A 22106-nucleotide genomic window follows, 5' to 3' on the forward strand; every position below is an offset into this window, starting at 1 on the left:
TAGTCACAAAACTTCTGAAATCAAAGGTCACTGTCTCCAGAGGCTCTTTGTTAGAGTAAACAATAGAAATGTTCTCAAGACCTTTTTGCAGAAACAATTTTTATTGCTATCATCAGACCTAACTCTGCAGAGATTTCTTGGAGGAAAAGTAGTTCCTTAATGAAGCTCTTTCTCCAGCAAAGCCAAGGCTCTTCAGGATCAGCCCCCATCACAGCAAATATATATCAGAGCTAAAAGACTTTTTGCTCTTTTTAGCAAAATAATCTCAGGTAAAACTCCCTAAAAGAAAGGCCTGAGCAAGCATTTGTGTGACATGACCAGCTGGACCATCTGTAAGTGAAATTAAAGCTGTACTGGAATTCCCAGAGTTCAGCAATTCCTGCCTATTTGGTTGTAAACTTGAGGGGTCACAGGCACTGGTTTTGTTGGTGTTTATGCAACAGCCAGCCCAGCACATCCCTCACCAGAACTGGAGCCCAGGAGTCCCAGTGGATCTTACAAACAGAATTATGGACATCGGCCACAAATTCTGCAATAATGACTCCTTATCCAGCCCCAGCTCTCCCTGCACCTGAGAGACTTTGCAAGGATTTGTCTGAACAGTTTGTGGCAAGCATGCAGCGAAAATAAACATTTAACCACCTTGAAAGTTGCGGTCAGCTTTCTGAATGGAACTCCTGGTACTGGCTGATTGTTTGTAGCAGTTATTTAGTATATTTTACTCCTTTGAGATCACCCTAAATTCTTGTCCAGCAGTTATAGGCCCCACTCAAAGGCAGCACTGAACCCACTGATAACAAAGCCCTGCCACCCCCATCCATCCAGCAGGAATAAACGCCCAGCACTGCAGAGTTAACAAAACATAGCAGACTTATTTTTCTTCTCCTCTCCTGATGCTGTTTTCACAACCTGACATAACCTGGTAAAGTAATTCTAATTGTATTTTGGATTGATAACAGCATTCTTCTCAGAATACACAATGTGTCTGAGAACAGTTGTGGTTCTTTGGTACGGAACAAGTGTTTTGCCTCAAAGCTCTAAGAAGTCAATGATAAAAGTATCAGAAACTTTAGGTCCTAAAAGAAAACTGATTTAGATTTCATTTTTGCATTGTGTAACTGTGGATTAATGAAGATGATTCAGTAGAAAGCAATTAAGAAGGGCACTGAGGAAGTCAGATGTGTTTGGGGAGGAGGAGTCTGCACTAACAGTGCCCCAGAGAAACAACTGCACCAGAACGAGGAACTGGCCTGAGCCCCAGCTCAACCTGGAGCTGGAAGAAATGTCTCTGCAGGCTCAAAATGAGGCAGATTTCTCCCTTTTTATCCCATTTTGGTATTTCTGGACTTGGCACAGGCTGGAGTAGAGGCAGAGAGCTGGCATGGGCAGGCTGGTGCTCTCCAGAGTGAGATCCCATCGCAGTTCCCAAGCCAGGGGCCTGGGAGGCAGCCAGAGATAACAGAGCTCGACTGCCCAGCCAGGGCTCAGCCCAACCACAGAGCCTCCCAAACTTGCTTTTATTCAAAACCTCCCATTTCCTACCTGACAGACAAACCAGGCTTCGGCTCTAAGTTCATTCCTGCCTTCTAAGCAAGAATTCCTCAATTAGAAAGGAGTCAACATTTGTTTTCAGGAAGACTTACTCTCCTCTGTAAAACACACCCTGCATTAGGTCTTTCTTTACAGCCAGATGCTGGGAAATAAATTAAAAGAGCATGCAATCAGTTCAAAATGACTGTAATTAGGCAATCAAATAGCCATAGGAAGCAGAAATCATCAATGTCTTCAGCTAGTTAATTTTGTCTGTGGATTTATTTGTAAATTGTTTGGGGTTTTTTTCAAATAAAACCCTTAGATTATAGACTAAAATTTAAAAAGGAATGATATAAATTCTCCAGAGTGCTTGTCATGCACATCTTAGAGCAGGGTCTATTAACCCCAGGAATTATTTGAAGCCTCTATCCCATGCCAACTCTGCTGGCCTAAGAAGCCCAAGGGATGAAAACTTTTGTGTAGGGTCTGCAAAGCATCAGTGCAAAACACAGAGTCACTCCCCACGCCCACGTAACAGGAGGGGTAAAACTATTTGTCAAGTTTTCACTTAGAGTCTAGGAAAAACTCGGTGTACAATGAAATAAAACTCATCAAAAACACAACCAAACCATATCCTTCCTGTCATAAAAAGAAGGCAAACAATATGCCCTTCTCCACACTCCTGCATACCTTTGGAACTGCAGGCTTCCTGCTCAGGACCTGCCCTGCCAAGAATCATGCATCCTGTGATGACATTTCTCAATAAATAAAGTGACTTCATTATTGAAAAGCTTAACTGTAGTTGTGTGTGCAGTTTTTAATGCAGTACCAGCCCCGAAGTGCTGATGAGAGAAAATCCAGATGCAGGAGACATTCAAGTTGGAGCCAGGACATTTTAAGGGCTGCAAAGTTTCATTAGCTGAGCTGTGGATCGATGGGCAGATTAAAACACTATATTTGTTCATGGTGGAATCGGCTCCTCCACTGGTGTAAATCAGCACAGGAGAATGTAAATCCCTGTTTTAGCCGAAGATCAGGCTCCTGATGTAGTGGGCCTTGTTATTCTCAGCACATGTAACAAAATGAGGGGGACTGGGGATATTCACAGGTAGATCACCATCATTTCACCTCTGGGACTGGAGCTGTTTGTGGGGACTCTGGGATAAGGCTTGGATGAGTTCCAAGTTCATTATTGTAGCCTGATTTGTGGTTAAAACATGTTAAGCCTAAATATTAAGCAAATACATCAGAGGAGGATTTACAGCTGTCCAAGGACACAGTAAACTGTAACACAAGCTCCTAGACTGTATTAAATTTGTATCCCCACAGTTTCTTCTGCAAGGGAATAGAAGAAGCAAATCAAGTCATTCCTGGGACACATTAAGGATAGGCTTGCTATAAATTCCCTGAAACTCAATTGTCTGTGCCCAGACTGGAGCCATCAGCTCCTATTTGAACCTTTGGTATTCTGAAACCTTTTTTTTTTTTTTTCCCCTGGAAAATCTCAAACAAAGCATATTCTTTTGACTTCCCAGCAACAAAGAGCTATTTTACAGCGAGTCCAAAGGGCGTTAGAGGAGCTCAGTGCTGTTCCAGCAGCTCCTGGGCCCTTGGTGCTCTGGACCTGCCGGGGCGGGTGAATCACGGCTGGGCCGCGGCCCCGGCGGAGCCGCACGCACGGCGCTGTGTGGGAAGTCAGCTGTCAGGCTGATGCAACAAGGCAGAGTTTACCAATCTGTTCTCACAAAACCACAACTGGCAAAGCGCTGCACGTTACGTCAAAGAGCTGCAAACAAGGCAGGAAGAGACGCAGACCTCTGCTTCCAGCCCTGCCACGGCTCTGCAGCATCTCCCGGCCCACGGACGGTGCCTGGGGATGTGGCACCTGTGCTTTGGGGCAGGAGCTGCTGTCCCAGGCACGTCAGGCTGAGGACAGCCCTGGGAAAGGCTCCAGGCCAGCACTGGCCCTTCAGCCTTCTGTTCCTGGCACTTCACTTTGGGTGGTGGTTCCCACAGCTGGCACCCAGTTTGCTCCTGGAAGGAGGAACTTCAGTCCCTGTCAGTGGGAAAGCTCATTACTTGCAGGAGCTGGATCCTTGTGGGTCCCTCCCTTCTCAGCTTATCCTGGGATTCTGTGGAAGCTGCAGGGTGGGACAGGAACACTGAGTTTCTGGTAGCACATCCCTTTGCACACGGGAGGCTGGGGCTGTTCACTCTGACAGAGTGAACATCAGGATGCTGATGTTGCTAGAGAAAAGTAAAGGAAGTGTAATGAGAAGGAAAAGGTGAAGAGAAAATGAAAGAGATGGGAAAAAGAGATCAGAAAATGGATGGTGAACAAGTTTGGTTGATAGCTATGAGAGCTGAAAGGGGAAAGGTAATGTAGGGGAGAGAAGGAGATCCTCTTCCCCACCAAGAATCAGACTTTGACTGCTAAACTCCCAACACTAGGAAAAGTGCTTGATTTGTAGAAAAACTTCCTCCTTGCAGAATAAACAATGTCTCCCTTCTAACCCTGACTCCGTCCATGTTCAGAGAGTTCCTAAAATTCAGCAGCAGCTCCTCTCTGTGCCTTGGGGTGTTCACTTCTCATCTCCTACAGATGCCCCAAACATTTTGACAGGTGCTTTGGGTTTAGAGTGGGGGGGGAGGGTTCTGTAAAAGCTGTTTTGCTACACAGAGAATAATGCAAAATTAATTGGACCTGAGGGATGCAGAAGGGAAAAATCCTGCTCCTGCTGTCTGCTCTTAGAACTTTACAGGGACCTTTTTTGAAATCCCAAGGTAAAATTTAGGAACAGTCCTGGGAGCCAGATCAGCAATCCATAATTCATTCTCATCAGTAAACTGTCACAACTAGGTGACGAAGGCATCTTCCCATTTTAGTGCTTTTCCCCCCTCTTCTGCTGCATCAATTCCATTTAATATTTCCTTCCTATCTGAACACCTCCAGCAGGGAGCAGGTCCAATCTCCCAGACCTCCATGGGGCTGCAAACCTGTTGGTCAGAGTGCCCTGGCCACAAGCAGAAGGCCTGGGTTTGTGACCCCACAATTCTGATATCCTGGACCCTGGGAGGGGAGGAAAGGCTTTGAGAGCCTTTTCCCATGGATGGCAAGGCTCAAAGCAAGGCCACGGTGCTGGATTTGTGCTGAGCCCAGGCCTGGCAGGGAATATCCCATGGCCTGGGAACACCACCAGGTGAAGACCCACAGGTCAGTTGTGAGCCCTGCTCGTGCTCATGGAGGTAATTTGGGCAGGAATATTCAATCCTGTCAAGCAAAAAACACTCAGAAAATGTTTTGAACTAAAAATTTCAGCTTTCTAAGACATTTTCAGATCACAAACTGAGCAACCAAATGAATGCAGGCACTTCCCAAGATAATGCAGTATCTTGGCAGCATCTCACTGGTCTCAACTTTGCATTTAAGTATCAAAATACTGCTTAAATCCTTTAAGTACCTAAATCCTGTGCTGGATTTAATCTTGAAGGATTCATTTTTTATTTTAGACATGATTCTGAGTTGTGAGAAAAGACATCTCCAACATGCTGGAATCCCAGATTGGTAGTAGGAAAAGAGGGAGGTTTCGGGATAAGGCAACATGCTGGGTCAAATGCAGAGCAGAGCTGTAATACTCAGGGCAGAGGCACTTTAATTCTTATCTCTGTGCTGGTACACTGTATTTATGCTCTGCGAAACTTCAGGCAAGCTTCTCAATCTCTGCTTCAATCCCCATTTGTATAATAGGTGCCATGCTTAATTATTTTTTTGTTTTTCTAGACCATGCCCTCCTTTCTGATTGGGACTGCCTGGGTTTTTACCTGTGTCAGTGTCTGAGTTAACAGAGGTCAGTGCCACCACAGCAAAAGGGAAGGGAGGAATATAATCAAATACCCTTTAGACCCTCCCACCCTGAAGAGTCTCGTGTGGAAAGCACAGGAAGCACATCTGACCTGTCCCCACTCCTGCTCTCTTTTACTGGTTCATATCCAGAGATTTCCAGCAGGGAGCCATCACTGAGCTCTGCTCCAGGAAGTCTGGAGAAGCCACAGAGGGCTGGGGTTTTGTTTTTTGATGGAATTTTGATGCCTGTTTTGCTGACATGCTCGATACAGATGTTCAAGCCAGTCAGTCAGGATGTTGGCAATGCTGGCATGACAGTGGCATCGAGATGAATGGGTCCAGCCAGGGCAATATGCAAGGATCATCACAGGGACTCCAGATATGGGATGGAAGACTTGGGAAACATCTGCTTCTTTCACTTTTTGGTGATTTCTTTGATAAAAGCCATCTGGAATTACACACCCACAGAGGAAGAAAGCATGGGAATGGGGGAGAACAACTTTTACCTCAGGGAGAAGGGGCACAAGGAAGGCAGCTCCGTGCCATGGGCTTCACTTGTCATTAACCTCAAATGAGGCCCAGAATATAACCCAAATTTCTCATTAACTTTCAAGTGGTCAGAGTCAGACCTTTGGCTCTCTGACACAGAATGAAGGGAACAATGAAGGGAAAGCTTGTACTGATTCCAGTGGAGATGGAAGACTGCTAAGTGTGTCACAACAAAAGTCCATGCAACCAAGTGAAAATTCATTCTGCCCAGCATTAAATCTTCACCTTGTGCTGGATTTAGTGAACCAATTCTCCCCAGTTAGCAGGATATTAGCAATATCCTAAATGGAAATTACCTCCAATAAAAACCAGCATTAACTGCAGCTCCACATCCAGATCCCAGCAGTCACCACAAGGATTTCTTTCCCTTCCCCCTGCTCCCCACAGACACATTCACACAATGCCTCCCAAACTCCCCAAGCCCATCTAACAGTGATTTCCAGGAGGAATTGCCACCCAAAAGGAGCCCACACCAGCCCTTGTTGAGCTCTTGTGCTACCCTGGATTCACTTGAACACCTGATACCAACCACGTGCAGGCAGACACATGGGATTTCCAGTTTAGGCTTCTCCTACCCAAAATCATCAAGTGTTTCATCTTCAGCAGTGGCTGGGGTGGCTCCTCAAACCACCACACATCTGCCCATTGCTGTTTCTTGCCTTGTCCTCTCTCTGCTCCTGCTCTGCTGCATTATTTAAACTGCAGACAGGCTGCTGTGCCCACACAGAGTGCCTCTGCCTCCAGTGAGGAATCTGCTCCTGCTCAGGGCTGGTGACAATCTGTAACCTCCTGGTGACAGAGGCTGTATCTTGTGCTGTATTTATTCTGTGCCTTGCACCAGGAGGTCTCAATCCCCACTGGATGCTGTTTTATCCCAGGAATAACTCAGATAGGAAGGAAATTGCAGTGCAGTGATGGGACAGAGGAACTGCTGGGGACATTTTTAGTCAGGGTGTAGTTTAGAAATAAAACCAGGGTGACAGAAAAGCAGCTGTTGCAATAGAGGACCTGCCTCCTAATAGGGAATGATTCTCACTTTTCTGTAGTGCTGGCACAAAGCTCTTGGGGTGTGTTTTGGTTTTATGGCTGTACCTGGGGACAGCCAGGCTGGTGACACAAACAGTTTCATGTCTAACCACCTGGGAGATCATCAGCAATTAGTAAGAAAACTCAGAGCTGCTCTGTGCTTATAATGAGTGGCTTTCTGGTAGAAAGCATCACCACACAAAATTGCAATATTTCCTTTTTAATTTTGGCAGCGAGTTTGCAGCTCTGTTTTGTGATATTTTTTTCCCTGCATGGGCATGGACTCTAATTCCCTGAACAACCACCATGAAACCCACATACACATCAGATGGATCAGTGTTTGCCAATCAATTGCAGTACCTGGTGCAATGTCACTGCTTAGATGGAATATTTCTCCTTCAAATTTCCAGATAAATTCTACCAAACAGAATAAATGTTGCCCTTGATTTCTTTCTTCCTATTCCATGGAGATCAACTGAGGATACAATTTCTTAACATCCTTAATTTCATTCTGCTGCTTGAGGTCTCCTGGAGTCACTTTGTAATATAAACCTCAAATTTTATTAGCGTGATAGAGTCAACCTCAAGTAAGCTGTGAATCCGGAGAGTTGACTAACAGTGCTCTCAAAACCTGAATTTTAATTTTAAAAGCTTTTTGTGTTCCTGATTTTGGATGAGTGAACGGTAAATTGAAGAAGATCACGCAGCATCTCTCCTGTAACAGAGGTCTGAAAACACACCGGGGATATGGAGGGAGCAAGTGACATTTGAAAAAAAGAGATGTCACTTCAATTGAAGGTTTATTTGAGCCCATCAGCAAGTCTTCCTTTATTTGTTATAACAGCACAAACGGAGCCCAATGCAGCCTGAAAAGCAGATTCCACTCTATTCTGCAAGCAAGAAACCAAAATAACAACAAAACCACATCGGAGCAGCTTTTCTCCCATGGTCATTGTTCCAAGCAATAAGACTAGCACTCAGATGTCTAACCACATGGCTGTTCTCCTAATTAGCTGGGATCACAAAATTGTGTCTGAAAAAGCAGAAACCATATTTAAAAATAGGCCTCCAAGGCCAGATTTTCAGAGCTTCAGCTTCCAATCCAACACCTACGTGAAAAAGGCAGATTTTCAGCAGAAACTCCCAAACTCCTCCTGTTCCCAGGAGATGGAACCCCAGTAAAGCACATCTGAAAAACTTCCCACTTCATTTGTTCCCTCAGTGCTGAAATCCACTCACTCCTGAGGCTCCAATGTGGGAAATGCTGGTTTTTTAAAAAACCTGCCCCCATTTAAGACTCAAAAATGCTCCTTTGTGAGAGGCGGGGGCTGGAAGATTTGTGTTTCTCCATGAATTGGTGGGGTTTTGTGCTTTATCTTTGCAATCCATAAAACTGGAACAATGCATTGTCTGAAACACACTTTCTTCAAAAATGCAGTCCAGATGAAAGCTGAAATTTGTGTACATTTATCCAAACACAGAGACAATGTCTGTGTGTGTGTCTACACATCTCCATGCAGGCAAATTGAACGTGCCAAAATCTCCACACAGAAGCACACACGTCCCACAGCAGCTGAAGCCGATGGAGGCACAATTCATCTTTTGGACCAGCAATTTCAACTGCAAAACTCATTTGATGCAGGAAAGCAAAAACAAACAAACAAACAAAACCCCTTCTCATCATGGAACTTTTAAAAAATATTTCCCTCGAGCAAAATGGCTGTTTCCCCTCCCACATAAACTGGCAGCCAAGTCAGGAACAGCGCTGAAGACTTCCCATGCTTGCAGAATCAGATATAAAATTTGCAGGAAGGCTGGCACTTATTTTCTCACAACAGTTTGTTCTTCACATATTTCACAACTTTTAAGTTCCTTAATGTAAATTGGAGTCATACATTTTGCCTCCATGTGTTTTATTGACTCTGATCTCCATATTAACACCGGGGAAGAGCTGGGTGCTGAATTCAGCAAGCTGGCCACAGTTCTGCCCAGGTAGTTCCCCTCTTTCTCCCAGAACACCCCCAGGTTTCCCTGGGGGACTGGAGTAACAGGGGCAGCTCCGTGGAAACCCAGGGCTGATGCAGCAGCCAGGGGATGGTTGGGACTAGAGGACATCTAAAGGTTTGTTCTGACTTTGGGCAGCTGCAGGTCCTGTCGCTGTTGTGCTTAATTCTCCCTGCAGCCACTGCCCAAATCCTGCTGGGAGGCTGCAGGTCCCTGCCCAAGAGGTGCCTCTCCTCTGTCCCTGCCTGGAGGAATTGAGAAACCAGACTTAAAGGGACCAGAAATCTGTTCCTTGGACAGAGCTGAGCTCAGCTGGCCTCTCCTCCTTCCCTCCACATCCCCAGATGCTCTTCAAACACAACTTTGTGCCACTTATCCCCAGCAGGTTCCAAGGAGCACAGGGTGGGTGTCCCCTTCACGGGTTCACTGCACTGAAAGGGTGATCCAGGGGCCACTGGTCACATGGAAAAGTGCATTAGGCTGCAATCAGATCCTGCTGGATTTCTCAAGAGATGCTCCTCAGTGTGAACAAAAGGCTGGCCCAGCATGAGGTGCTGAAAGCCCTGGAAAAGCCAGGAGTTGGAAGGAGCCCATCTGCATCCTGCTCCCCTGACCACAGCATCTCTTTTATAGCTGTAGCAATCTGAGGTGATTGGTCCTTGGGATTTTGGGGAGGGCCCTTTGGATTTAGAAAGAATTAGAAGAACATCTGAAATGATTTCCCTAATCAAGTTTCTGTTCCCTTCATGTTCAAATACTGCTTAAAGTAATTGAATTTCCCATCATGCTAACAATTTCTGTCAATATTTCCCCCACTAACGAACATCAGGTGGATGTGTCTTTTTTCCATCACAAATTTCATTACTTGGTCCAGAGATCAGGGTCTGCTTCTTTTTTCAGAAGGTTGTCTGTGGTTCAGTTTGATCAAGAACAATATTGATTGTGACAACCTCGCATATTCCAAAAAGGGCTCTAAACCCATATAACACTTTAACTGCCAAAAATGCTTTTTCAATTTTTCTTTCTTAAACAAACTCACTTGGACCAAACCATCACATTTCATTTTTCTCTCCCTCCTGTGTAAGCTCTTGCTCGGAGTTACATTTCTCTGTGTCTGAGCAACGGATGTGAATCAAGAGTCCCAATTTGGGTTCTGTTCCTACAACACAAACAGTGATGTTCTTACTGGGGCTAACAGGGCACATGTGGGTCTGCAGTGATCCAGAACTTTCCTCAGGTTTTAGATTCCTTGGATTTAAACAATTCCTGACCAAAACTGGCCAATTGCTTGTGCACACGATCCTTACAGGAATAATCTGCCCAGAACAACATCTACCTGTATATTTGGGCATTTTTAGGGCACATTATTGCACTACCTTCTTCTGCAGTTGAATTTCACTATCAGCAATTTAGATGAATGTAAAAGCAAATTTAAATCTAAGATCCGCCAGTGCATTTCTGAAAATGTTAACATATTTTTCTGAATGTATTATGAGACAGTGAAAAAAAAAGACATTACAGAAAAGCCAAAATTCCAGTGTGTGTAATGCACATCTGTAATTTGCTGGATTCATCAGGAAGCCAGGTCAGCAATTGCCTTTTTCCATGGAATCTCAGCACAATATGAAATTTTGCCATTAATATTTCTTTATCCTCTACCTGATTACAAGGTAAAGGTGTTCTTATTTACACTTAGTAGCTGGATATAATTTGTATGTCTGGAATCTTACTTCAAGGAGTAAATTTGATATTTTAATATTATCGTGCTTTAAAGCATAAGGATGTACACTGGGTTATCAAACATATCCCTGAGGGATACTGAAAGGTAGCAAGCAGAGGAGGAGCATTCATGAGTTTTAGTAGGATTCATTAAAAGAATGCTAAACTCTGCAGATTTTATCTCCCTCTATTCCCAGTGTGAGTAAAATCTCTGCTCATTGTTTCCACTAAGGGATGGGAATTGGCTGTTGGATGTCCTTGAAGGCAGTTGGTTCCTGTAAACACCACCAACAAACAACAGATACTCACAAAAAATTTTTATCATTAAATTGCTGTCTGCAATCACAGCAATATAATCTCCATGCAAAATGTGCCTCATTTTGGTCTCACTTAAATTTCAGGCTGCTTTGCTGAAATGTTTTCCAGCTCTTTTGCTTAACGCAACAGGAGGAAGAATAAAACAAGATCAGGCCCAATTTGAAGCCAACCTTGTGTCTGCAAAATTGACTCTCTCAAAACAGGCAGCTGCACAGCTCTGCACAAAACTGGGTCGATCTTATTCATTCAGAATTATATTTTTTTGCATTTTTCATTTATTTTTCATCAAAAGCCTAGGCCCATGGAAATAATAGCAAAGAAAAAATGCTGCATTCAGTTCTGCAAAGAAAAAATTACAAATTTCATATTTGGCCTGACTTTAGTCATTAAATCACTAGTTAATTTTTTGTCTGATTATTTAAATATATTTCCACTGTTGTGGTTCCAGCAATTTTAGTATTTCCACACTCTTAAACTTTCTCTTCATACTTTCAGACATGGTTACAGAGTTTATCCTATTGATTTCTAAAATGAGTAAACTGTATCACAGATTAACTGAAAAATACAAGAAAAATAAAATATTTCGGAAAAAAAAATACAAAAAACCAAAATACAGAGGCAGTTCCCTCAGGAGACTCAAAAAAAAAAAAAAAATTAGAAACATAATTTAGAAACTGCAGAAAAACTGACCAAAAAAAAGCTTCTGAAAAAATCTGAAGTTGAGGATAAAAGTTGACTGAACCTACACCATTCCTTAAACAAATGTTGTCATTTTGCTGGTGGAAGAGATAGAACGTGCTAGAGAAATAACCAATCACTGCAATGCCACTTTGTCACCTCCATTAACATTTCTGCCTGTCCCAGTCCCTGTGAGCTCACATCCTCCCCGAGGAGGCACAGGAAATTCCTCCATAGAGTAATTCAGAGAGCAGAGAATTTCTTTTTTCCCCTTCCCAGGGCTTCTTCTCTGCTGCCAATTCCCTGCACTCCTGTACCTGTGTGCCAGGGATGCCCCACGGAGCCCCTGACCCTGCACCATTCCAAACGTGCTCAGTACTTTTGGGAGCATGGCAAACTCACATTGTGTTCAAACCCTGGATTTTAATCTTAAAAACCAGTGAGAGTCTCTCTTTGTTGTGAATCCAACAGGCTTTGCATCAGATCTAAAACAAACCAGAAATACTCTCTGTTTTCCTTTTTATCCTAAAAGTCATGGGCCTCTTTGAATCCCAGGACTTTATATCAGCTTTCCAAAGTAGCCAGAAGGGTTTAAAATTTTAGAGATGAGCAGAAAGGTTTAATTTCACATCTACACGAGACACAAAAACTACCAGAGGTACAATCTACAGATGAAATATAAAAAAAATACCCATTTTTCTATGATTGAAAGAGCTGCTTATTTCCATTATATCTTAATATTTTATTCCCCAACTTGCTGGAAAGTGTCAGATGGATGAATGCCTATGAAGTCAGACCTCAGGACACTGGTATTCTACCACAGGTTGGCTTGTGTGAGAATAACCCTGGTGCCATGGGTGGTACCAGCCTTGCACAGACCCCCTTCTCCAGGAGGGATTTTGCCACACTGGGAACAAACCCTGCCTTTACAGCTCCACTTCTTCCAAGTGATATTTCCCTCATCCTTGCTTTGTAGCTCCCAGTGACAAGGACGGAATTTTGATGAGGAGAACGAGCTCTCACAAAGTTTATTTGTAATTTTGACACAAAAAAAAACCAACCAAAAACTCAAGGAATTATGTGTTATCACTTAAAACGGGAAATTAGCAGCAAATGGAGATCTCTTAAAGTCCCTAAAGTTGAGAAGACATCCTTTGTGTCATGGAGTACATGCTCAGTGCAATCAGCACGTTCTACACAGGTAATTACTTTTACTACTAATGGTGCCTCCCACTCAGATAAGATGTTCCAACACTACTTAATCACAAAGCTTCATTATTGCTCCACCACCTACTGGGTAAAACAATTCACATGCTCTATTCAGAGACTCTCACAAATGAGAAAAATTTATGAATATGCGAGCGAAACAGCACAGAGTCTACAGAGGAGGCACCACCCTGAATAAAATTGTAAAAGACCGTAGAAAGTTTGGAACATCTGCAGCTCTTTTTTTCCTTTCCCCAAAATACTCAAGAAGAAGAAGAAGATTTACAAAAGCAAGAGAAAAACCATCCCTTATGGTGAATTGAGACCCTGAAAGTGTTTCTGGGTTCTTCTGTTGAAGCTTCTGAAATTTCCTTGAGCCAGAACACAATGTGCAAAAATAACTGCATTCATTGCAGTTTCATGTTTTATTTTTGGTATTATTTTTCATTCTTTCGTACTAACAGCATGCTACAAATTGTTTTACCACTCAGTGCATCAAGAACTGACACAGAAAACAAGAACTAGGGAATAAAGCCTCCCTCTTTGTAGGGTTTATAGACTCTTCTACACGGGTTCAAATGAAGAGCAGTGGTCTAGCTGAGGGATGTTTGATGCAGAGTGTCCTGCACAGGGGAAGGATTTTTAGGAGGTCTCAACAAAACAAAGCCAGTGCAAATCACTTTGGAAATTACCTCAAAAAGACACATAGTGTCTTTATTTTCCATGGATGTAAAAGACAAGTAGGTGGTGTTGTCCATTAAGAGAAAAAATTTGGCCAGTGAGGGCTGAATGCAGCCCTGGAGACAGAGTGTAAGACTGGGAGCCCTTGACTTGTACCTCAGGAAATTCCTTCCAACAGTTCCTACACATCCCAAGTGCTCCACCTGAGTCACATCTGTGCTACACCAAGCACTGGACAGGCAGGAATTTACAAAGGCAGAAGCTGTGCCTAGTAGCTGTCTTCCTATGTTTCCAAAACTATGGCAAAACTGAAAGAACCCAAATAATTCCCAGTTCCCAGATCACCTCCTGATTGTCCCAGAAGAAGCTTGGCAAGAAAGGGATTTTCTCCCAGCACGCAAGAACAATCTCACAGAAGGATGGGAGTTCTCAGTCATCAATGGGAAGTCCAATCCTTTTGCAGCAAATTAAGGTGCTCTAATGACTCCTGAGCATGCTGAAATGTGGAAGTCTGCACTTCCAGGAAGGCCAGCAAAACTCACAGCTGCATCTTCATTCCTGAGGAATATTAAGTCACTATAAGGAAAGGCTTATTTTGTGAGGTAGTGAGCTGCCCATGGGAAAAGCCATCACATTTACATTGTTTACATTGCTGGGAGTCCCAGTAAAACAGTGGGAAGACGTCTAACAGGGACAATGGGATTTCACAAGCATTTTGCCTTTTTGTTCTCTGAAAGTAGCATCTTTTCCTTGTGGATGGAAGAAACAGGGCAGAATTTCTATTTATTTTGGTGAAAGATTAACATGTTAGTTCAGTGTCATGGTTCTGGGCTACCTGGCTGGGTGAATCTGAGTGCTGGATGGCCAGCAGGGCAGGAATGCTCCCAGCTCCCACCCCAACTGACCACTACTGCAAACATTTCTTGCAGCTCTCTGTGTGGCCCTGTTGCACTAAGAAATGTATAAACATTTTTATTGACTCAGCCAGGAAGAACAATCTGGCTCTGAGACCAGCAGTGAAGCAGGATTAACCAGCCTCCTCCAAAACTTCTGATTTATGTTCGCCATTGAAATCTTTTATTTTGGTTATTAGCAGATGGATGGAGTTTTAATTTATTCACTTCATAGCACATCGGAATAACACAAGTTGCAGAGACAGCACCTGTTCAACAGTTCATGGTTAATGAAGGAAGAGGGATAGAAGTGTGTACACACATGCAGGATGGTTCCTAAAATCATGCAATATTCTGCAATATTCCTGTGGGGACAGGAGTCTCTCTGATGAAAAAACAGAAAATTGGGGGCTGCATAGCCCCAGGTTTTGTAAGGAAGAATGGAAGGGGTCACTGTGCATTAACATTGAAAGCAAAAGTGGGAATGTATAGAACTTTTACCTTGAAGAGTTATGAATAAATTAATAAAGGTAATGTAGATTAAAGAGAGGATTAAACAGAGTTTATTGTCCATAAATATTGGCAGCAGTTAATGGTCAAATGAGTAAAGCAGTAAATTTTAGCGTTTTTCACCTTTCTTCTTTCAAATTAAAAATTAAGAAAGTAGATGTTATTATCATTTAAGACGACTAAACAATGAGATCCATTTCTAACTGAGACGTTGCTGTGAATTCACCTTTTGGGGGCTGCAAGCTCACAGGTCTCATATTCAGAGCTGGCTGTGAGCTTGTACCAAGAGATGGTAACTTACTGGTTAGGAAATTAAAGGAAATTTTTAAGCATGTGAATGTGGAGAGAAAAATAATTTAAGAAATCAAATATCCACGTGCCTTTTTGGAAAAATAAATGTATGCATTTGCTTTTTGCTAATCAAATGGAAAATTGTTTTGTTTTAATGGTTTTGAAACTTCCCCATCCCTCGAGCAAACAGTACCCATTACTTTAAACACCTCAGTGTCTAGTAATTGTTCACAAATGTGTCAGGCTACCAGTAATTTAAGTCCTGTCAGGAATAAATCTCAGACACTCACTTCTTCCAGTCAGTGACTTGAAAAAAACCCGCCCACATGTCAGTTAGAGGGAGCTGCGCGCGGTGGCTTTGTTCTAGGCTGTGTAAACAGAAAGAGCTTCCTCCTCGCTAACAACTGTTTTCTAAACCCTATATAAATGTTTATGTGAACTATCCTACAACAGCATCTAAGGCAATAAAAAGCAGGCACGTAAAAAACAATCTGTGTTGTGCTCGTTGGCAATAAATGTACAGCCAGTGGAGGCTGTAGATCCAGTTGTGAATTATTTTCTCGCAGAGGTCTGACCTCAAAACATTTAAATGTTAGACTGTAAATCAAAATGATATACTTGCGCTATCTACAGATTATTCCCCAGTTTCTGAGTTCTGCTAAATACGTGAGTCTGAAAATACTTGCACATTAATATGTAAATAAGCACTCAGGTAGAGGTATATTCCAGGGAAATAGAGGGGAAAGTCAAACAATCAAAATATATGAGTGGGCATATTTTCTCCCCTATGTTATTGTTCTCTGCAAGCCACTGGGGAGTAGCCACAACCTGATGTATGACTGATGCAGCACAAGGAACAAAAAATTTAAAAAGACCAAACAAGGTAAAACCTGGAAAGTGTACGGTCATGAAGTGACATGTTCGCCTGAATGACACACTCACAGTCACTAAGTCTGAAATTAAGCACTCAAAGCCCTCATTCAGCCATTCTGGAAGAGCTCCAGATGTCTAAGTTTCCATCAATGAATTGTGCTAAGCACCAGGACTACTTCTTGCCCTTGTGTTGCAGTTTTGGTCCATATTGTGAAAAGACACACAAGGTGAGTGTTGAATGTAAAGGTGTCTGAGTAAAGGTGTCCACATGGCCTCAGCCCATAGGGGTGTTTGGAGAGGACCTCATGGACTCAGGGCTGCAGCCACCTCTGCCCCAGGCAGGAGCTCCCCACTTAGTGTGTTGTATTTGCTTTCAGTGCAGGAGACCCGAGTTCAGAGCCCTCCATGCATTTCGAGTGGGGATTTGGGGAATTTTAACTCCTCTCACAGCATCCTCCAGATGCTGCCCTCCCTCCCCGCCAAGGTGAGTATCCTCCAGCTTTTCCCACTGAAACTGCTCCACTTTGTCTCCACATTTGAATATTCGTTAGGAGAGAAATTGGAAGGGGACGCTCCCACATTCTGGAGCAGCAGCCCAGCCAGCAGCCCTAATCTGTCTGTCTATCTGCTTTCACCCCCTCTTTAATATCTCTCTATGCAAAGCAGAATGGTTTGGTGGTTACTCTGCTCTCCTGGGAGGTGGGAAAACTGGCTTCCAATCCAGTTAGGCAGAGGATGGTTCCATGCTGCAGAGCAAAGCTGCTGGCAGGATAGGGTGGGTTGGCGCCAGGCAGGGATACCTGGATGGGAACCCCAGCCAGACGTGCTTGAGCAGGCCAGAGGGCTTGGGTCTCTCTCTGCTGGCTGCTTTGGATGTCTGGTTGAGACTCCTGGAATTTCCCCTTTGCTTTGAGACCTCTGCATTCCCAAATATTAACCTGGTTGGGCTACAAGACTGATGCAGCCAAAACCTTCACTGAGACCTGAGGGAGTTTTGCTGAGTTGCACTTGAAATCCTTCATGTGTGCCACAAAACCCCTCTCAGTCCCCTGAGCTGGACTTTGTAAGGCACAGGCTGAGATCCCCCTGAAATTTCCTGGTGACTGTTTTACAGATAAGGGTTAGTCAAACAATCTGGGAATAAATCTGGAAGAGCTTTAATAACTGGTACAAAGCAAGGGAAATGGCAATGACTTCTCAAACTGAAGCTTCCTATATCTAAAAATGTTTGTCCATGCCAGCATACGTCTTATAGAGCTGAGGCCTGAGCTTCCCAGCTTGGGAAATGCTCTGAATTCAAGTGTATAGGAGCTTTTTGGAGGAGGGAATGCAGGATCTGGCCCTAACCTTTCAGCCAGAATGACTCACCCTCCATTGTGCTCCATTTCTTTCTGGTGGATCATATTATATTGTCGGATGAAAGGAATATGATGTTTGGCAGAGGGAAAAATACAGACAAACAGGGAGAGCAGATGAGGTGCTGCAGTTTAAATTGTGCTTTTCAGTTTTTATGTATCATAACTGTATGCAAGGATGCCCTGGAGCTACAATACGAGAAGAGCACTTTAAGAGGAACCAACATAAAGAAACAAATAGCAATAAATGACATAAGTGTAGCACCTACTTATCTTGCAGAGATGGAGGAGACTGGAAACAGTACAAACACTACTGGGCTCTACAAAGTGGATTTTGAAACCTAAGCATGCACACACTTAGGAGATGTATTTATGAGATAGATGCAAGGCTGGAGTAGAAATATATTCATATGTATTTCTGTAATAACAAGAGAGAATGGGAGGGACACAGGAAATAAATATTAAGGGAAAAGTTCAATTGAGAATTTTTGCTTGAATTTTCACAAATATCCAAGCAAGCTGGAAGCTGCCCCCTAATTTTATTATTTTCTGTATTATCTCTAGGCAATGTCTCGACCATCCTTCTGTTAATGTTTCTACCACTTGCTCCCAGCTGCAATAATTTTGTGTTTCTGGGAGTGGGACCTATGGGCAAAGGAAAAAGCTGGGGGAAGGGGAGTTGCTGGAGATCACAGGGTACAAAATAAACCCTGCATTTTGAGTTTGAGCCTTAATTGCACCAGTATATTTAGGATAATTTGAGACTGCTTTCCTCTCATGGGTTTGAGTTACAGGAGAAGCCTAATGGAGAAGGAAAATAATGGAGATGGAGCTGCAGCCTCCACATGCCATGAAGGAGGAGGAAAGGCTGTGAAGCCATCCCTCCCCTGAGCTGTGCAGAAAGCCACGGAGGGTGTCCCACACTGTGGAACTGTTGGAATTTGAGGTATTGATGATTTTGAGATTGTAAAAAGTCTCTGTCTTTTTGCTTTGTTTCTAAAGAAGAAGTTATAATTTGTTTGTGTTGGTTTTTAAGGTTGTTTATTCTTACTTATTTATAACATGTTCTGCTGCCGTGCTGCAGGTTTGTCTTGTAGGGAAGTGTGTGGGGCTCTGCCCCTCAGTGGGATGTTACAAACATTAAATACCAGAAACTATGTGTGTTATATTTATAATAATGTGTTAATATCTATTATCTATGTTGAACAGTGTGTTTTTAGTTTAAACTAATAGAAAAATGCCAACACTACAGTGAAACATGGAGGGCATGAAGAAGGAGAAAAAGGACAAGACACACCCAATTTCCTCCATCTTGTCCCCCTTTGGACTTTTAATTTAGAATTTTAAAATTTTACTTTTGTACCTGTGTTAGACTTAATTATTACTTATATTAAACACTCAGGGTTTGTAATTCATGCTGTAAGATTGAAAACTCTTTTCCATGGCCAGAGATCACAGCCAGTGTCTCTGGGGCTCTGTCCAGGGGGTTCCTGACCCTGCCAGTGTCCCAGGGCAGCCAGAGGGATGCTCTGGGTTCCCACATCGGAATGATCCTGAACAGCTCAGCACAGGAGATGTAAAATTCCTGCTGGGCAGGATCAGCTTTGGACATTCCCAAGAGTGCAGGGCTGGGTGCTGCACACTCACCTGGAGCTGGACAATAAATCCTCCAGAGAGGAGGAAAATCTGCCAAGTTTAACTACTCAGCTCCGCATGCAAAATGCTTTAAAGAAAGTTTCGTCTATTTGGGTTTTTTCTTTTTCCAGTGAAATGAATGATGTTTTCTCAAGGAAAACCAATTTGTCAGTGAGCAAAAATATTCTGTGTGGACGGGCCTGTAACCCCTTTAATTCCCAGCCCTTGAGGGGTGAAACCTTTGCTAAATCTCTCCGTTTGCCCCATGCCTGAGCTGACAAACAGCACAAGGCGAGCTGTGCTCAGCCTAGGTGAGATTAGATAAGGGATTTGTGCCTCTGCGAGGGGCTCTGCTCGTGTTTGCCTTGGTGTGGAAAGCACGGCCTGCACTGAATGACGCCTGATGATGATTAATGTATTATTCTGCAGAACATTAGGGTTCCTTTTCATTTGGACTGCATTGTTAGGAGTAAAATGTGATAAAATGGCTGTAACTGTTTTCCACCCTACTTTCCACCTCCCCCTAGGACTGATAAAAATAGCATTGGAAAAATTATTGAAAAGGAGAGAGAAAAAAGGACCCTATTTTCTGCTAATGTAAGTGGGTCTAACTCCCCTGAATTTAATGAAGCTTCATTCATTTCTAGCTGAAAACAAATTTTAATAAACATTTATTTTACCTTTTTTTTTTTTTTTTTTTTTTAGGAGTTGAAAATATGAAGAATTCAAATTTGATGTAAGCCAAAGCTGGAATCCCAGCCTGGATATTTTAAAACACTGAAGCAATCTTAGTAAATAACTTTCAGAAATGCAGTAAAAAAATTGGTAAAAACAAAAAAGTGTTGGGAAAATATATTTTGGTCAAGGCATCTGATAACCAGCTTTGTGTGTGAAGGAAAAATGTTATTAAAATATTAAAAATTCTGTTTCTGAAAACAAGAGCAATCATGCTTTCTCATGCAAAAAGAAAAAGTAAGTTTTAGATTTTTCTTATTTTCCATGCATAATAAATATATTTTCCTCTTCCTTTAAAACACCAAGATCCTTATCTACAAATGGGCAAGAAGGCTCTATATTCACGAATAAAATTCTCAGAAATTCCAAGTTTATTAGAACTTTCCTTATGTGCATCTGTCTTTCCTCTCCTAAAGTTGTTATTACATTTTTTATCATCAAACACTGTCCATGTTGCCAGCTCCTCTCCTTAAGTGCTCTAAAGTTTAGAGAACAAAGAAGATCAGAGTTAATCCTATCAGAAATTTTATCTGAAATCATTCAGATAAGCTGGAATTTGTTTGAGCTTTGCTTGGAGCAAGTGACAGAGCTTCAGATACAGTAATTTGCTGTGTTTCCATTTAAAGCAACTGATGCTTCCCACTTCTAATACACAGGAACATAAAATCCATGTCAGTTGTTTATCTCTGAGGACTGTGAAGTTAGGGGGCTGCTGGAGTTTGATTTTTAGGCCAGTTAGGCAGGGCTTTGAATGCACAGCAACCACAATTGCACATCCATGTCAGGGTGCTGGATGTGTCGATGGGTAACTCCACATTTTTGCAGAAAAATTCTGTTTTCTTTGCACCTGCAGTTCTGGACACAACTCCAGAAGAGAGCTCCATGAGTGATGGATGGAAGCTGTTCAAACATCCGAGCTCTGTGTTTACAGAAGTACAACTGGTTTTTACATCTGCTTTTTCCCTGTTTCCTACACAAGGAATACTCTGGGAATAGATGCCCACAGAGGCACTAGGGCAGCAGAATGAGGTCCTGGAAGGTGCTGCTGCTGTTCAGGTGCACTGCTGATGTCACAGATGCTGCTGGAGGAGCCCAGCTCCTGCCTCCAGCCTCACAGGCTGAGCAGGAGCCAGGAATAGCAGCCAGGATTTCCTGCCTTTCAGCCCAGCTCTGCTGCCCCTCGTGCTCTTCCCAGCCTTGCCTCCAGCTGCTTTTGGAAGGAAACAGATGGAATTGGGCAGGCTCTGGGGGATGGTGCCTCACCAAGCTTGGTCTCTGCATGGGCAGAGGTACCCGCCCAGAGGGACCTGATGAGGGGCTGGAAGAGGAATTCCCAGTGGTTAGGCCAGGACTGGGAACTCTCTGCTCCTCACATCCACACAGCACAACTGTCAATAACACAGATGGGGTTTGTACCAAAGCTGGGAAAATGCTTAATCGTCCCCTTCAAACCTCAAGTGTGCATTTAGAGAAAAATGCTGAAAAACACAAGGAGCTAAGAAGTGCAATAGAGGTGTCTCTTCCAGGTCACTTAAGAGCACAAATTCCAGCATTTTGGCATTCAAGTCTCACTCATTTATAATTCTCATCCAGTTTATTTTATACCATTGAAAAAAAAAACAAACCCAAAACTCTGATGAAGGAGTGTAACTAAAGCTGAACTACAGCAGAAAGAACTCTTCACTTCAGCTGGGTTTAAACTCCAGCTCAGTCATACTTGGCTCTTGTCAATTCATGTCAGATTCTTAATGTTATTTGATTTAGGACAGCCCTGCTGCTGTCCACAGGCCTTGCCAGAGAAAAGAACACAAAATAAGTTCCAGGAAGGGGTTTGAGGGGAGTTGTGAGACCTGATTACTCAAAGCTTCATTTTTTGACAATGAACAGACTTAGGGATAAAATAACACTGGAGAACAAGAAATGTCACTATGGACCTGAACCTGCAAATACTTATGGATGTGTTTTAACTTTACTACTGTGGGTCCTGCTGAAATTAATGAGACTGCTCCAAGGGGTAAGGAAAAGCATATGCACAGGAATTTCCAGCATCAGAGACGATGTGCTTAAGACATGAAGAGTTCCAGGGCCTCAATTTGGGAGTACTCATATGCTTGTAGTTAAAACATGCAGGAACATTTGTAGCATTAGGGCCTAAAATCTTTGCCTTGTAAATAACAGGAGGTGGGAACCTGAAGCCAATAAAGGCAAAGAAAAGGAAAAGAATTCCATGATCTCACATCAACTGGGGCAACAGCT

At 43.0% G+C, this 22106-nt stretch overlaps 1 protein-coding gene and 1 long non-coding RNA gene across 3 annotated transcripts in view; both read right to left on the reverse strand.

Annotated features, from left to right (window-relative positions):
• Positions 1 to 22106, reverse strand: part of TSHZ2 (teashirt zinc finger homeobox 2) — a 218767-nt gene that overhangs the window by 156740 nt on the left and 39921 nt on the right. The gene's annotated exons all lie outside the window — the stretch shown is intronic.
• LOC146765745 (uncharacterized) overlaps positions 1 to 22106 on the reverse strand; it is a 95378-nt gene that overhangs the window by 34109 nt on the left and 39163 nt on the right. Inside the window, exon 2 of the long non-coding RNA XR_014949711.1 lies at positions 1 to 22106. This exon is cut by the window's left edge and continues 34109 nt beyond it; it is cut by the window's right edge and continues 29573 nt beyond it. This is a non-coding gene — a long non-coding RNA (uncharacterized LOC146765745).

This window comes from Lonchura striata, chromosome 20 (assembly GCF_050655825.1).
Source record: "Lonchura striata isolate lonStrDom1 chromosome 20, ASM5065582v1, whole genome shotgun sequence".
Classification (NCBI taxonomy): Eukaryota; Metazoa; Chordata; class Aves; order Passeriformes; family Estrildidae; genus Lonchura; species Lonchura striata.